Genomic DNA, 16,028 nt, shown 5'->3' on the forward strand with positions numbered 1-16,028 from the left:
AACTGTTTTTTCGTTTTTCGTCAATAACTCCTAAACCGTTGGACTTACGAGAAAATTGCATAGAACCTTTCTTGTAGAGGACGACGAGATCTACAATTTCCATGTAAAAATTCTTTGCTAGCGTCAATAGTTTACGAGTTATTGACGAAAAACGAAAATTTTTTCCAAAAGTTCGCCGTTTCGACGCTGGGATGGTCGGATTTTGTCAACATCAATAAAATGCCATATAATCATATGTAACTCATTAAATATCGGAGTTAGAACAAAAATTCATTGAATCTTTCTTGTTGAGGACGTCAGGGCTTATAATTTCTGTATAAAAAGTTTTCCGTCAGCGTCATTAATTAATTGAATATTTCTTTCTATACTTTTTAGCACGTAGCTATTTATTATTAGCATTATTCTTCCGACGTCTGATTTCTTTTTAAAAAATGCGTTTCTAATGTGCATAAACTTTTGGGATTGACTGTATAGCCAATACATCCTTAAGAAAAATGATCGACAAAATAAATATTTGGACTAATTTACTTATCATTTATAGAACAATATTTTAAAACGAAACAGGTGATTAAATTCTGATTAAACTAAATATATGTAAGAGAATTACAAGGAACGAAGAGAGAATAAAGAGTTCTCAAAAATTTGCTTATCACACTCCGCGCGATCGCGTTGCAAATTTATCACGCGAATAGCAACGCTCGTTCATTTTTTTTTATGTCGGGCACCCGTTTAGCTTTCTTATCCTTTTTTGCCCCCTCATCCTCCGGTTTTAACGAAGGTGAGAAATTCAACGGGATAATTTTCGTATGCAAATACGCCGTTACCGGGACTGGGCCTCTTGTAATCGCGCCTCTGCCCATCTAACGAGGCTGTATTGAATTTTTATTTTGTCGAGGCTCGTTCCTCTCATCGCCACCCCAACCGGCCCTCCAATCGATAATATTGGTTTATTCAGAAAGAATAGCGAAATGAATGATTAAAATAAATGTGCCAGGGAACCAAATTGCTCTTGCCACATGATTTGATTGAGTTCAACTGAAATAGTATAAAAAAATCTTGTTGTCATATGTAGAATATGATTAAATATACATAATTGAAACACTGAATTTGAGTTGTCGAGTTGGAAGTGAAATGGGAGATCAAAAGAATGGGACAAGGAGGAACGGCGAGACCGGAAATCGTGGCCAGTTTCAGTGTTTCGCGGTTGAATTAAATGTTTCTCGGCCGCGTTCGATGGCGCGTGGCCAACTAGTTTGTCAGGCCAGGAAGAGCTGCGCGAAAAGGGAAACGGTCTGACAGCGAAAGGACGAAGCGGATTATTTATTCGATTACTGTATTCCCGGAGATTTATTATTTACCAGCGGAAGACAATGCTGGTGTACAAGGAACAACAACGACGGAGAAGAATGGGAATTAATCAGTAGCGGAGAATTCATTTTTACGCGGTTACATTGTAAATCCGGTTCATTGTGGAGTGGCATTGTCCGCGTGAATAGTGTTGTTCATTAACGACACAGTGGAAGATTAATCGATTCCGTGTAGAAACGAGTGCGAGTACTGTTTAGTGTCGAACGAGATTTCATATAGAAAAATGAACATGACGTATCGTGTTTTCAATCATAAATACCACGTGTACGCACACGAGAAGAATATTTAGAAAATAAAAATCGATACAACGTCGATGATCACGAACGATCCGAGTTAACATGGGAAGCAACAAACAATAATTGATAGAGTTTTTCAATTTCGTCCCTTTATTTCCAGACGCGATGCGAGAGATATTGAAAAACAGTAGTACGTGTATGCGTGCAGCCGGACGAGGCTGCAGGCAATCCTCAAGCAAGTAGAAGAACAGAGAGAGAAGTATGGGTACATAAGGTAGAAAATTCTCGTCGAATTGTGCTCCGAGCAGCATTGTTACTGGCTCGAACCGAAGGGAGGACAATGAAATTCTGAAAAATGCTGAAGAAAACGCGGCGCAGCACGGTCGGCCAATACGTGACTCCGCTCGCGGACGGAAGTTTTACTCCGCGTCTTTCTCCCGTTTCATCCTCCGCCCTTCGGGGCAATTATATCTATATCCTCGAATGTATGAGCATACCGACTACAGGAATCCCGTTCTTCTTCGAGCGTCCCTTCGCCCCTCATCTTCCTCACCGACCGTTTTTCCTTGTTCGCTCCGCGGACGTAAATCGTGGATCGTTTTAGAAGTTTTCGAGATTCCCCGCTATTGTAATGACGATTGGAACCCTCGAGGATCGATTAACGTGAATGCTAGGGTAGTTTGAGATAGAAGCTTTTTCCTTGGGGTCTAAAGTGTACGATGAAATAAAGAAACGAGAAAAGATTTTAGGTCGGCCGCGCGATTGTACAATTCCTTACGTGGGAACCCTATAATAAATTCCCAATATCATTCGGAGCACAATAGAATCGTCCCCGGAAGGGAGGGCTGTTCATAAAATAATGTTTAACGATCCCGTCGGCGCGACTCTTCGTTAACGTGGCACACGCGGGATCGAAAGAGGTGAATTTCATTAGGGCGGCCGTAACCCGTCGCGGCTGATGATCAACGAGCCGATCGAGACTCGCAGCTGAACGCTTTCATCCCCGTGTCAAAGTTCAGCAGCAGCACGTGGCTGGCCTAACCCCCGCTAATTTACGGGCAGCCCCCGGCGGGGATTTAAATATGTCCGGGTCGATCGAAATCCGTTTCCGAACGCAGCAACTTCACCGATAAGCCGATAGTAGCTTTAACTTTTCTTTAACCGGAAGATTGAATTTCGCTTAGCTGCTACCCTGCTCGTTCCCCCTTTCCTATGCGACCGTTCAACCAAGTTCCATTCGAAGAGAACGTAGAGAGGTCATTGTTAAATTGCACCGTTCGACAAAATTTATTAGCAGGTTCCTATTTCTAATTGGCCAATGAAAAATCAGAACGATTATGTGTTTTTCGACAGGCCAATATAATCTTTAGAAAAACGCAAAATAATTGTCTTTTGGAAAAAAGAATCGTGATTTCTTAGCCAGATGATTTGACACATAAATAGATACGACTAACTTTTTGCCGGATGATAGAGGATACTTCTTGAAGATCGTTTATCAAGAATACTTGGATTTGTAGGAGATCTGGTAAATTCCACAGATCGACTAAATACGAGCGCAACATCGTATGCGTGAATGCGCGAGTTCTCGCGCAGCTGGAGCGAGTAACCCGTGCGACGGCGTATGAATGATACATGAACGAGTCCCCGGATCCTCTCGCGTCCCATTACCGACGGTAAATCGTCACTTGGAAAGCCTTCGAACAGGAGTGCGCTCGGTCGAGTTTGCATAACGCTCGGCGAAGAAATGAGGTCGAAAAACGTCCAGAGAAGGATTTTTCGTTAGATACTCCGTGCGCAATGCGTTAAATCGTGGAAAATTTACGGAATTTCTACACTCGAGATTTACTGATAGGGAGTTTAACGGTGAACGATAGAGTCTTGAAAGTTGAGAACAAAATATTAATAGAATAAGCAGATATTCTGCATAAGAGTTCAAATGTGTGTTTTTTAGGAGTTACGATTTTGCATGATTCATTAAATATGATAATTTCATTCTTTGATTACATATTAAATTGCACAACCCCGTTAATTGATCGAACAGGGATGGTGGCTTTTTTAATACAAGTATAATTAACGAACGTGGAGGTAATTTATTATTTTTAATTTTTAAAGCATGTTAATCATACATAGATACGAGATTCATTAGCTTGGAATTAAATGCAAAAATTACTGTCATGAATAATTTGAAATTTGGTAGACGATATTAGGTGCGTTTGCTTTATGTAAATCGTGTCTCACTCGCATCGGCGGTTTGTGTACGAGAAGAGAAAGAGATAGAGAGATACAGAGAGAGAGAGAGAGAAAGAGAGAGAGGACTACAAGCGACGAGCATGGGCAGGCCGCTTATCGTTTATGCGCTCTCGTACTCGTTGGCTTTACCATGCATTATCCCCTTGCCGGTATCGGCCTAAATCAAGCGGCTTTCGCGTTATCGATTTTCGAATCGAGAGTGCAGTCTGTATGGCCGACCGGAGCCATCGAAAGTGATTCGCTTCTTTTCGACCAGCGTTGTGACCAAACATTAGTACGTACTACAACGAATGTAATTTTTCATGATGCCCCTTTATGAAATAGTTTAAACGAACACCTATTAGTATATACTTTTTTTTATTAACTAGAAATGACTCGACGACATACCATTTCTAAATTAAGTAAATTTCCTGGTTTTAACCGATAAAAGATATGTCCGTGATAACATAATGGTCAGTTCAGTCAATTGTCAGTAATTGATGCACTCGACAACATTCAGCGGGTCGACTTTATCCACTTGAATACGAGGTTTCAAAATGTGGTGCAACGGCAAGTTCACGAATTGCAGAAATCTATTATTCATCGGAGTCAGTAGTCGGTCTCAGTAACTAGTCAGACATGTAAATCGTGCATTTTGATACCGAGGTTAATCGTAATGAGTTCAGACCGAGAAATAATGTATGTTAATATCAATCAGCACGATGTGTACAGATGCATAATTAATCAAGTCTACGGTAACATATTAATTAATATTAATTGATACATTAGTAACCAGAATATTATAGTAAAAATATGCAGGACATAATACAATCACCTGTATTTAGTGATACACGAATCGAGGAAATTAAACCCAAATAATTGGTTTGCTTCCCCCTGACCATTGACATAGGATCTACATAGTATAATATAATTTGGTCATTTTATACATTTTTCCATGCGATATCTAAAATATTTTTGATCACACGAAATTCCTGACAATCCATAAATGTCACCACTCTATCAATCACTGACATCCATTTAATTCTGTTCTGTTAAAACGGTTCAAAGACGCGACATCGGGCCTGATCAGAAAACTATGTAAGGCATGTATTCCGTCCCCTTTATGAAATTCCTCTTTCAGGGGAGGTCGTTTAATTTCTATAAAGAAAAGTCTTTCACCGTGAATACATCCCGACCCGGGAGAAACAGACGGTCCATGCACGCCAATTTTACTGTCAATTGTCGCGCTAACAATAAGTTCAGTCGCTCGCGAGAAGCGACTCCTTGTCTCCGGCTACTGATTCGACGTCGCACGTCGTCGAATCGAGGAAGGTGAGACACCTTTCCGCATATTTCCACCGAGGGATGTACGTACTTGGCTCACCAGGACTCTACGTATCACAAGAAAGCGACGAGACATAATCAAAAGTTGCCATGACTACACACCGTATCACCGACGTGGTCTTGCGCCACGGCCTCAAGAACGACGAAGCAAGGACGAACGATCTATCAACATATAACGCGAGAACATCCTCCATTGCGAGACCTCAACTATTAAAAATGGCTCAAATTCTTGGCATTCAGATCTGGCCAATTACCTACAATATTTATATTTGTACTGATATAGAATAAGATTAATAAATAATTCTTTACAATTATTCTCTGTTCTATTTTCTAACATTTTCATCGATAGATCATTGAGGATGCAAGCGCTATGAATAAAATCGAAGTTGCATAATAGAGGAGGACGGGGAGACGGGCAGTGTACCGTTAATTATTCCCAGCAACGAGAGGCAACGAAATTGAGGAGATCGCGTATTAGTCGGCGACTCCAAGCGAACGCAAACGAAATTTGTTTGCCGGCAGCGAAGAGAATTTCGCCTCGTTGTTCCAGGGAATGGATCCAATGAGATCCAGGGAAGATTAAAAAGTTGTCAACTGCTCTCCACCCCCCTATCCGCCGCCACCCGCCGTCCCGACCCCCTCCGGTCCCTCGTTTTGCCTCATTTTCCTCTTGCTATCGCGTCGTTGCCGCCACCGGGAAACTTTGCTAGTTAGAATTTCGCGCGGTACGTTCCGAAAGGAAATCAGCCCCTGTCGCTGCGCCGGTGAGGCAAAGAAAAGCCCGGGAAAGCTGCACGGTTTATCAAGTGGCAAAGCTGTTCGCCGCTCGAAACTCTTTTTTCCCCCCACTTTTCTCTCGCGAACTTTACATCGAGCCGGGGAGAAGGTGTTCGCGATATTGATATTTTAATGCTGCGCGATACAGAATAGTTATACGCGTTTATACATTTCTATTTGTTAAATAACATATTTTTTATCATTTCTACGAAATTTTGGGATGTACTCCTCTATAATGATTAACAATTTAAATGAGAAACATCTATCCCTCGGAAATAAAGGGAGAAATTTAACGAATAAAAGAACGCGATTACTTATACTATTCGCAAGCTCGAAACTTAATTTTATCCATTTGCCAATGTTTCACCAGCTAATTATGAGCTCGAAAGTTGGAACAATGGTCGGACAACGGCGCCGAAGGGATGGGACTCGTGGTAATCGCGAGATTCAGAAACAATGAGTCAATTATGTAAAAGCGTTCGGCAAACGGATCCGGGAATTCGGTTCGTCGACTCGCGAGACGCGCCGCGTTCGAAATAGAATATGACTGCATTTCACATGACGCGAACTAGAATTGCAAAGGACTCCAGGCTCTTTGAAGATGCGTGCCGCTCGGTGCCGTTCTATTCGAGACATGCTGCTTCCGACGACGACCGAGGACGCACCGTCAAAGACGTCCCGCGAACCAGTCGCCGTCTCTTCCATCCCGACCTCCCACCCTCATCGTTCGCCCTCTCTTTCTCTTCCACCCTCCACCCGTCGATCGATATGTGCCGCTTTAAGTTCGTTTAAATCGCATAATCCCGAACGCGGCCGCGTTCAGCTGAAATCGAGTTTCGAGGAGTCCACCAAAGTTTCCATGAGCTCGGGAATTTTCGAAAAACTCGTCGAACGTTTAGTAATGAGTACGAGAGCGCGGATGAACACGGAGGGCGAAATGTAGGTTTGTTAGATATGATTCATACCGATGATCATCAAGGTATTCTGGAGTTTGAAACAGATTTTTGAAGAGCGACGTAACGTAACGCCATAAATTAGGATTTAAAAGCATAGAAATACGTTTCACATAGGAAATTGTACATAATTCGTTTGATTAACAAGTGACCCGGGCTTTTTTGTTATTTAGCCGCCGCCGCTGAGTAATGGATCACCGAACGTGACAAACGCTTTTGCCCTCGTGTAATTTATTATTGTTATTTCAATGAAAGCTCCCGAATACCGCAACAGGCGAGGAACGAAAATACAAATGTGACATTCTCGCGCGCCTGCCATTTTTCGGCATTGAAACGCTGTCATAAAACTTTTATAACAATTATGATATATTGTAGAATTAAAAAGAACTAAAGAATTTCCTGACAGCTGCTTCGCATCGACTACGCGTAGCTTAAAGAGGAGTAATTACAAAACAGAAAACCAGACTGTTTCGTTATCGAATGACGGAACCCGCGTGGAAATTTCAAGCAGGAGCATGGGAAAGCACTAAACATGGGGGAAAAAAAGAGCGTTGCACGTATACGTGGCACGGAAGAAAGTTCGTCGAAACTCGGCCCGGTCGTATTAAGTTCGAAACGATGCTGTTTGAAAGGTTAACTCGACTTTCATGGCCGTCCCGGCTCAAACACGAGAAACGAGCGACCGAAGCTTCGAGGAAAACGGAGAGCGGAAAAGGTGGTCGCGTATGTTTCAATGCGAGGGGTGCACCTGCTTGTACCGGGTGTGTCGGAAACCAAAGTAAAAAGGAGATATATCAGATGCGATGTATGTGCAATTTAAAGCTTTTCTTCATACAGGATTTATTATCTTTCTTTGCTCGAGCGTCTATTCCGACCTCAACGTTCTTTCAAACGTAGAAAGGAGACATCTACTACGGTCTTACGTTTTATCTCGTAGTTATGATTTTGCAGCAGACCTAAAACTACAATTTTACCAACTCTCCGACGAAACTCATACTCGTTTCAAATTCACTAACGCGTTCCATGCCAGACGTTTCCTTAAATCTATTCATCTATATGAACTTTTGATATTTATATTCCTCGAGACTCCTTTAGCTCGCATCCTCGTTCTCGTCTTTACTTTAAAGGAAAAAATCTTTCAAACTCGAGTCCTTTCGAACGCATCGCCATTTCCTACACACCGTGTACGTACTCAAGAAGATCGTTGCGCTAGATGCTACCCGTCCACACCTGCACACGTACACGCCCGTGTGTATACATATTAAAAGGGAAGGGGGGGGGGATAAAAAAGGAGAGGAAAAAAATGTATTTGCCGTCCCAGTTTGCCCCGGTTGGCATGGCAGGGCAAAAGCTCTTCAGCAAATCCAGCTTAAAGCAGCTGTGTAAACGTTGACCTATATTACAATCACGCCGACTCGAGTGCCCCGCGACGCCGTCGGCTCTCTCCCCGAACCCGCTACAAAGTAACTTCGCGGCCTCCCGGTGCACGTGGCTGGCCGTGCGGTGCGCGTACTATGCAGCCCGGATCCCCTCCCCCCCTCCACCCTCGGTCCGTTCCATCCTTATCGTTTACCCTACCCCTTCGCTTCTTCGCGAAAATTTCTGCCGACCGAGCACCCTTCCCTCTTGTCGCGTCCGTGTTTCACCCTCCTCGTTGATCATTTCGCGACATAACCACCGGCAACCCTTTTCACCCGGAACCCGCTTATTCCAGTGTTTTCCAACCTTCCTCAAATCGCGACTCGTATTATAAACTCGCGAGAAAGTCGATCGTGTTAACATTTAAAAAGTACATATGAGATTCAAAATGACGGTTTTCGTTACTGAATGATACGACGAACGAAATCGATGTTCTAAACCGAAGCTTATTTTATTCTTTTTCCTTCTCCTTTTTCTGTTTTTCTATGGAGGACGTTCGCATCGGAGTTTCTTCTACGACTTCGGCCGTAGAACTAATTTGCCAGTTTTCGAGGGTTTCTCTATTCGCCGCGGATTTTTAGGATCGCGTGACCGAGATCGCGGTATTCCGGCAGCGAACCATGATTTCGTTCCCAGTATTTCACCGAGCCGAATTGATGCTTGGATTAGTTCATTTTCGGATGACAGTGAATAATCTAAGTCAGAGCTCGTTAGTTTTTAGTAGTTTCAATTTTTAATCAGTAAATCCCGCAGAACGAGTTCTCGATCAATTTTTATAATTGAAAATTACGTGTATACATGTAGCGGGAGTGAAAAAGATGATTGGAGTCGGTGCATACAAGGATGCAGTGGAGCTGAATCGTCCGGGCTCGCGTTGTTCCCCGTACCAAGTTTTCATTAGTTCTTTGTGTCCGACGACTAACTACGGGCATAGGAAACAGCGTTCACGGAACGCGATACAACGCGGGCGTGGCGCGCGTGCACGGAACAGCGAGTTCGCAAAACGAGAAAAAATTTCATTTCACGTGTTGCAGATAGCTCGAGGGCGTGCGCCGCTCGCGTTGCTCGGGGGGGAAGCCGCGGTGCTCGTATCACGTGTCAAAGAATATTCATTTCAGCGTTGTTCGCGAAATTACTTTCAAGAGATGCGCATAAAAAATGGCACCGAGCGCGGCGGGTAGACGCGCGCAAAGAAAAATGGCACAACTCCGGCAAGTACTTCGCTTTACTCCTCCTCACTCTATTATCTACACTCCAAGGGTTGAGTGGTAAAAGCGGGGAGACACTTAAAGGATTTACGGGTCTGAGAACTCTAGACCGCTCTTGGATTGGCTCGAAAGTACGAACTTGAAACGGAGTGCATGCTCGCCGAGGGAAGAACCGGTTGGAACGAGCGGGGAACAGGAAAAAAAATAGAATTATATTCCGGCTGGCCTGTGCCATCGAGTTAATTCTAATTACGCTGAGTACTCGAACCGTTTCTGAACGGTTTAGAAGAAAAAAACTAACGTTTTGAATACTGCGTGTAAACGGAACTAAAAATATCTATGAGAGCAGCACTTGATAAATTTTTAATTCACAATCAATGAATTTTAACGCGCAACATTTTCTTCCGATTTTACTGCGACCTACGAAAATGAACGAATTTTCAAGATGGAAATCATTCCGAGCTGCGAGCGAGAGAAGTGCAAGCGTCAGGCAGCAAAGGAAAAAGGTCGACTCTTTTGGTAGCTAAGGAACATACTATGTTGTTCAGTTTGAAATTAATGACTCGCTTAAACTGCAATATCGATGGGATATTTTATGGACAGGAGGAAAAATAATATAAGTAAAGCAGTGATATTAGAAAAATTTTGTGAAAAATGAAGTATAATCATTAATTACGTTTCGCCACGTGATTAATGAAACCGAACGCCGTTACAATTGATGTAGTAATTCATTATGGATGGAAGAGTGGCAGAAGGCCGATGGAAGGATGAAAAGCTGGGCGCTCATTGTCGGAGAAGTACAAGCGGGAGAGACGCTGAATGCTAAATACGGCTAGTCTGTTACATGTGGTTACCGTTCGGCTCCCTAAATGAAAACCAGCGGTATGGAAACGTCAGGTTTGATTTACCTTGAAATTGGAAGCACGTCTCCGGCCAGACAGGCCTCGCAGGCGCGACGCGGCGCGAGGAGGAACAGCGATGGGAGATATGGATTCCGCTACCCTAATTTCCACCACTTTAACCCGCCACTTGAGGCGACCATCAGGCCTTTTATACCGTTCCCCGGTAATCACCGGCTTAAGAAAACGCGCTCGTGGAATTCAACTCCTTCGTTGCGTGAACTCACGCTAAGACGCGTTTCATTAAGTTGATGAAGATTGGGCAGAAGCGAGGAATAAGGATTTTTCAAATCGCTGCAGACGAAATCTTATATGGATATTATATTGATTTAAAAGCCTAGCGAAGTTTAATTAATATTTCCTGTATGTACATGTCTCAGAATTAATTATGGAATACTTAATAATATACTCGTTACACTGTACTGAAAATAATGTACTCTGTGAAGATACGAGCATGCCTGATTTATATTGACATACTGCTGCGGTCGATGTTATGGACACTGCAAGCTTCGAAATAGGAATTGTTTCTTTTTATCGCAAATCATATTTTATTTCTACTGGTTTCGAATACTTTTTCTTTACATTGAGACTTGTACCAATCAGCTTTAAGCATTCCTTAAATTAGAAGAAGGCACCGAGATTCGAAAATAGGTTAAATCGATCAGATATGTGTACGAAGGAAGAGATTTCACCAAATCCCAGTAGAATCTAGTCCTGCAGACCAGGACTTAAGTCGATTTGAAACAGACTTTGCTACTTCCCTTGCAGAGAACTTTCGTCCGGACGCTTCGTCCAAGATGACTTCAATCACAGTAAACTCGAAATAATTACAATGTTCCTGAATCCATTTCCTAACTTTGGTTACTTCATTCTTTTCCTACTATTTCAATTATAACGAAATGAAACATTACTTTAATTGTTAAACAAGAAATATAAAAACTGCAACGATTATGACGGACGAAAAATTAATCCTCACAGTTTAAGAATCGCGATTAATTGAAAGAGCAGAAAACCAGAACTTCTTTTCGAAACAAGAACGACCTGTACTTTCCGACGAAATCCGCCCCAAGTGTCATCATAGCTAACAAACCACCCTAGAACCACCCCTTTAATCCCTTCTCCAGCGGTCCTTATATCCTGCTCGCTACAAGCCAACACTCGGCCAACAACCCCGCATCAAATAATCACTCCCGACGTGTTTCTAACATCGTGAAAACAGCGACCTCGGCCACGTCACCGAGAGATTCTGGCGCAGCTGCATGTCGCGTGTTATCGACCAACTATAAACGATCGAATATCAGATCGTTTTGGAAGAAACGTCGTTCCTTCATTGCAAATTTTTAATATAATTATGTTCCACTCCTATCAGAATTGTATTACGAAATTCATTCTTTTCTTCAAGTGGATATTCACTCTTTACTACTTACGACTTAGTAATAGGAAGTACAAACTTAAATTAATTAACTGTATTAAATTACTTTATAATTTTCGCTGAGGAAAATGGAATGAAAAAAGTTAACGTGAAGCGACCTCGAAATGTTAAAAATGATATAAAAATAGAGGTAGAGGCATGGTCATTAATGATTAAAATGGATGTCAGTGTCGATAAAGCAACCCCTGCTAGCCACCCAATTAGCTCTCAGCGTCCACTTTCTGACTAGTGGCTATCGAGTTTCTGCCGCCTTGCCGCGATTCAAGGCCGATTAACGTTGCTCGAAATCTACGAGAACAAAGGAACCGGTGAAGCTGGACGTGGTTGAGCGAAACCAATAACTATTAATCAACGCGGCACCGCACATTCAGCAAAGTTCAAACCACCTCTTCTGGATATATTGTTCTGAATTTTAAAGTGAGAATACGTTGTAAACGGATCTATTGAAATAAACAACTGATTTATAATTTAACAATCGGAAGTGACGAAGTTTAATAATAATAATAGTTGCTGTTCAGATAGTCTTATAATTTCTCCAATGAATATTTCATAATACTAACTCTGAGGAATGCATTAAATGACTGAATTATAGCAATCGTGTCTCGTTGCAATAAAGAATGAAAAATGTATTCTAAGGAATAACGTATGTGAGAGTTTTCTGACATGTGTTGAAATACTTTCACAAGTGTGCGGTTCTTCTTTTCGAGCCAGGATATTAGGTTGGTTGCAGGCCAGACTAAAGATATATGAGGAACGAATATCCGGAAGGGGCGGTCTGGGAGCTGGACTCTGTACATTCGGAGAACGAGCTCTCTCTCTCTCTCTCTCCCTCTCTCTTGACGCGAAACTGTGCACGTGCACGCTGACAAACAGGCCTTCCTCGAGGACCTGGTGACCGATGGTACTCGTGGTATGAACTGCCAGATCGAGAAAGGGTTGTTCTCCGGGGGAATAACCTACGATGCCCGAAATCGCAAGGTTTTACAGCGGAAAACGGTTTCATCTCGATTCAAGAAACGAAAAATATTTCCAAGTTCCGATAACAGTAAATGCTTAAAACAAATGTATTTTCTATCAATTATTTTTCTTCATTTCATAAAACTATTATATGAAAATTCATGTTTCAATATTACGGAGTTAGTCAAGTCCGCAGTTTACTTTCAATATATATTACTTTTGCGCCCGTGGGATGTCAAAGGGAAACACGATGCAGAATTTCTATCGGCGATGCGATAACCCTGATACCCGAGAATCCACGTAGAGAAAGAACGTTGACGAGGGTTTAAAGGGGCGAAACCGAAGAAAGTGCGAGGGTCCGTCCGAAAAGCGGACATAGCCGTGGGGACACGCGAGCTTCGCCGGTAACGAAACTAATTTCACTGCCGTCCATTCATTAAGATCAAGACGGGCGACTCTTGTCGACGTTGCATACGGTGCAATGAATCGTCTCCGGTTAACAATGTTTTAGCGTCAATTTACTTACCGTGGCTGCCATGGAGAGACGAGAGGCGACTCGGACGCCAGGATCTGAGGATTCACTGAGCGAGCCATGGCCAACCGGAATCTGCGCCGCCTTTTGACATCCTGCAACAGAAATTGTTCCGATAATACAGCTTATTCCCACCAGTAAGACGTCGAACTCCTGGCAAACTTGTTTACTGTGAACCGTGGAAACTGAAAAATTTATTCCTCTTCTCCGGTTCATCTTGTTTGCCATTTGTCTATTGATCTTACACACAAAAATGAAAATCATTTTCCATTTTTGTAATATAAAATTTCATCATTCCTCGTGAGAACTATTATAATTAACATTACGTAGAGTAATTAATAACGGCGATGAAAATTGAAATCAAATTATTATTGATTGTAAGAAATAAATTTCATGAAATCCGAGTAACAAATAAGGTTGGAAACGACGGGGGGAAGTTGAAAGGTAATCATAAATTAATTGGAACTAAATTCGCCCAACGTTTTAATCTGAAGTCTCGCGCAAGTGTTCTCTCTGTACCCGCCGCCCCTCTTCTTAAAGTTGTAGTGGTCGCGTCGTAACGTAACCAGGGTTCCTTTACGTTGCGCGCGTGCACCAGGAAAGGCTGTATTTTAACTTAGCCAGTAATTAAAAGAATTACATCTTCGTTCAGTCGGGTAGCGAGGAAAATGAGACGGTCGAATTTTAGTTCCTCTCCTTCGTTGATGCTTTAATTGAACTCGTCCTCTGCGCGTGAAGATCGAGCTTATTGAAGTTGAATTACGTCCGATCTCAAACCTCGCCGTGAATCTCGCCTCGGTTAATTTGAAACTGAAGTAAAAAAAGTGCTCAAATTCCACGAAACAATTCTGTCCGAAAGAATATTGAATACCGTCTGAAATACAATGTTTTGACCAACTTTCATTGTTGGGGATTTTTATTAACAAGAAAAGTGTGTGACGCGGAAGGGCGGAAGTTGGTTAAGAAAACGTCCCAGACTCCGACGGTAACATACAAGCGGATTATTTGGCTTCGGGATTACCAGAGCTCAAAGTTTGATTAGCCGTGAACGGCGTATCAAGTTTTGACGAGGCAGACAGAACTTCCACCCACGGTACACCAACATCCAACACGGGAACCTCTGTAACTTCGCTAAGTCACAGACAAATTGGATTTAAGGCCACATCTTTTTGGTTAATACGCGTGTCGATATTTACCCTCATATCAGCGACTAAACCAAACAGTAATTAATTACCGTCAACAGTTTTCGCGTTTAATATCGAACCGGGCAAACAGTCTGTCGGCTTTGACATAAATATTATAATTTACCGAAAAAATATCCAAAACAAGTTGTAAATACACGCGGTAAACTCCAAATAGTACAAGACCTATATGCGGATCGTCGTAGTAGTCAATTTTAAGTGAAATTGCAGCACGCGGTCTTAATGCGATGACCAGCGGCGTCACCCGGCCATTGAATCACCTAATCATTCTACATTCAGGGTTGTTCTCTGTATCTCTGGCGCAGTGGTAACCGGTTGAAACGACGACACGACATTATTCCGTCGGTTCGGTCGGCGTCGAGATCGTCCTCACCCCCTCCGGACGCACCGTTCGAGGACGCCTGACCGCCGCACATCGCGTTGCGTCGCGGCGAGTTCGATTTCGGGGTCCATGGGTGTTCCAGTCTGCTTCTTCCCCGCAGGACTCCCGTTCTCACTCTCTCTCACTCTCTCTCGCTCTCTCACTCTTTCCCCTTTCCCCGCTCACGGCTGCAACGGCGCACCACCGTTACATGCATATGCAAATTTATTCCGGTCGTGCGTCGGTGTGCTCGCCGCCGCCGCGCCGGCTAGAACGCGCGAGCGCTTCTACACGTACATAGACGATCTCGCGCTTGTTGTCGGTGCACGCGGAGAGGGTCATAAATTAAATGATGTAAATGCTCTGTCCACCCTCTGTCGCAACGAGGAGAGACGACGCGCACGAGTTCTATATCTCCTGCTCCCCCTGCGTCCCTGCCTGCCTTGCTCTCGTTACATCAGCCCCCGAGTGACCCCGGACGATCCATGCTAAACCCTCTGGCCGGACCCCTTCTGACTGATTATAATTATCGGGGCGTATCCTGCGGCTCGTCTCGCATGCTCCAACAGGAAAGATAATGCCAGATTGGCATCGATCGGGATCTCGGACGAAGCGCGAGACACGATCTCCTGAGAGTTCGTATAAAAAGTTATTACCTCAGCGTAGAAAGTAAAAAAGAATTTTCTAAAATAAAAAAAAAAAATAGGTGAAGCTGTTAAAAGCTCACGATAGAATACTGAAAACAAGGAGATGATGCAGAAAGATCGTATGTTCCATCAATAAAATGTACTTTTCCATTTTAATACTAACGTTTGCCTTTGATAAGTACAGAGAGAGGCACGCACGTTCAGTAATGCATTCAATAAAATTCGGCTGTATGCAAATTTGAAAAGCTTTCCAGGGGCCTCGCAAATTCGACAGTGTTTCAATTCACTCCCCGGTCCCGGGCATCGTTCTTTTCAATTCGATATCCAATTCATTCGAAAATAACCGGTATCCACCTTTTACTCGTCCGCTTTGCTAGAAATTATTCGGCTCCCATAGAACGGTGCTTTAATCTTCGATGCGATGCGCGGTCTCTCGCTCGATTAATATTCATGTTCAGCAACGG

This window comes from Ceratina calcarata, unplaced genomic scaffold (assembly GCF_001652005.2).
Source record: "Ceratina calcarata isolate Rehan_Ccalc_2016 unplaced genomic scaffold, ASM165200v1 scaffold115.2, whole genome shotgun sequence".
In the NCBI taxonomy this organism is placed as follows: domain Eukaryota; kingdom Metazoa; phylum Arthropoda; class Insecta; order Hymenoptera; family Apidae; genus Ceratina; species Ceratina calcarata.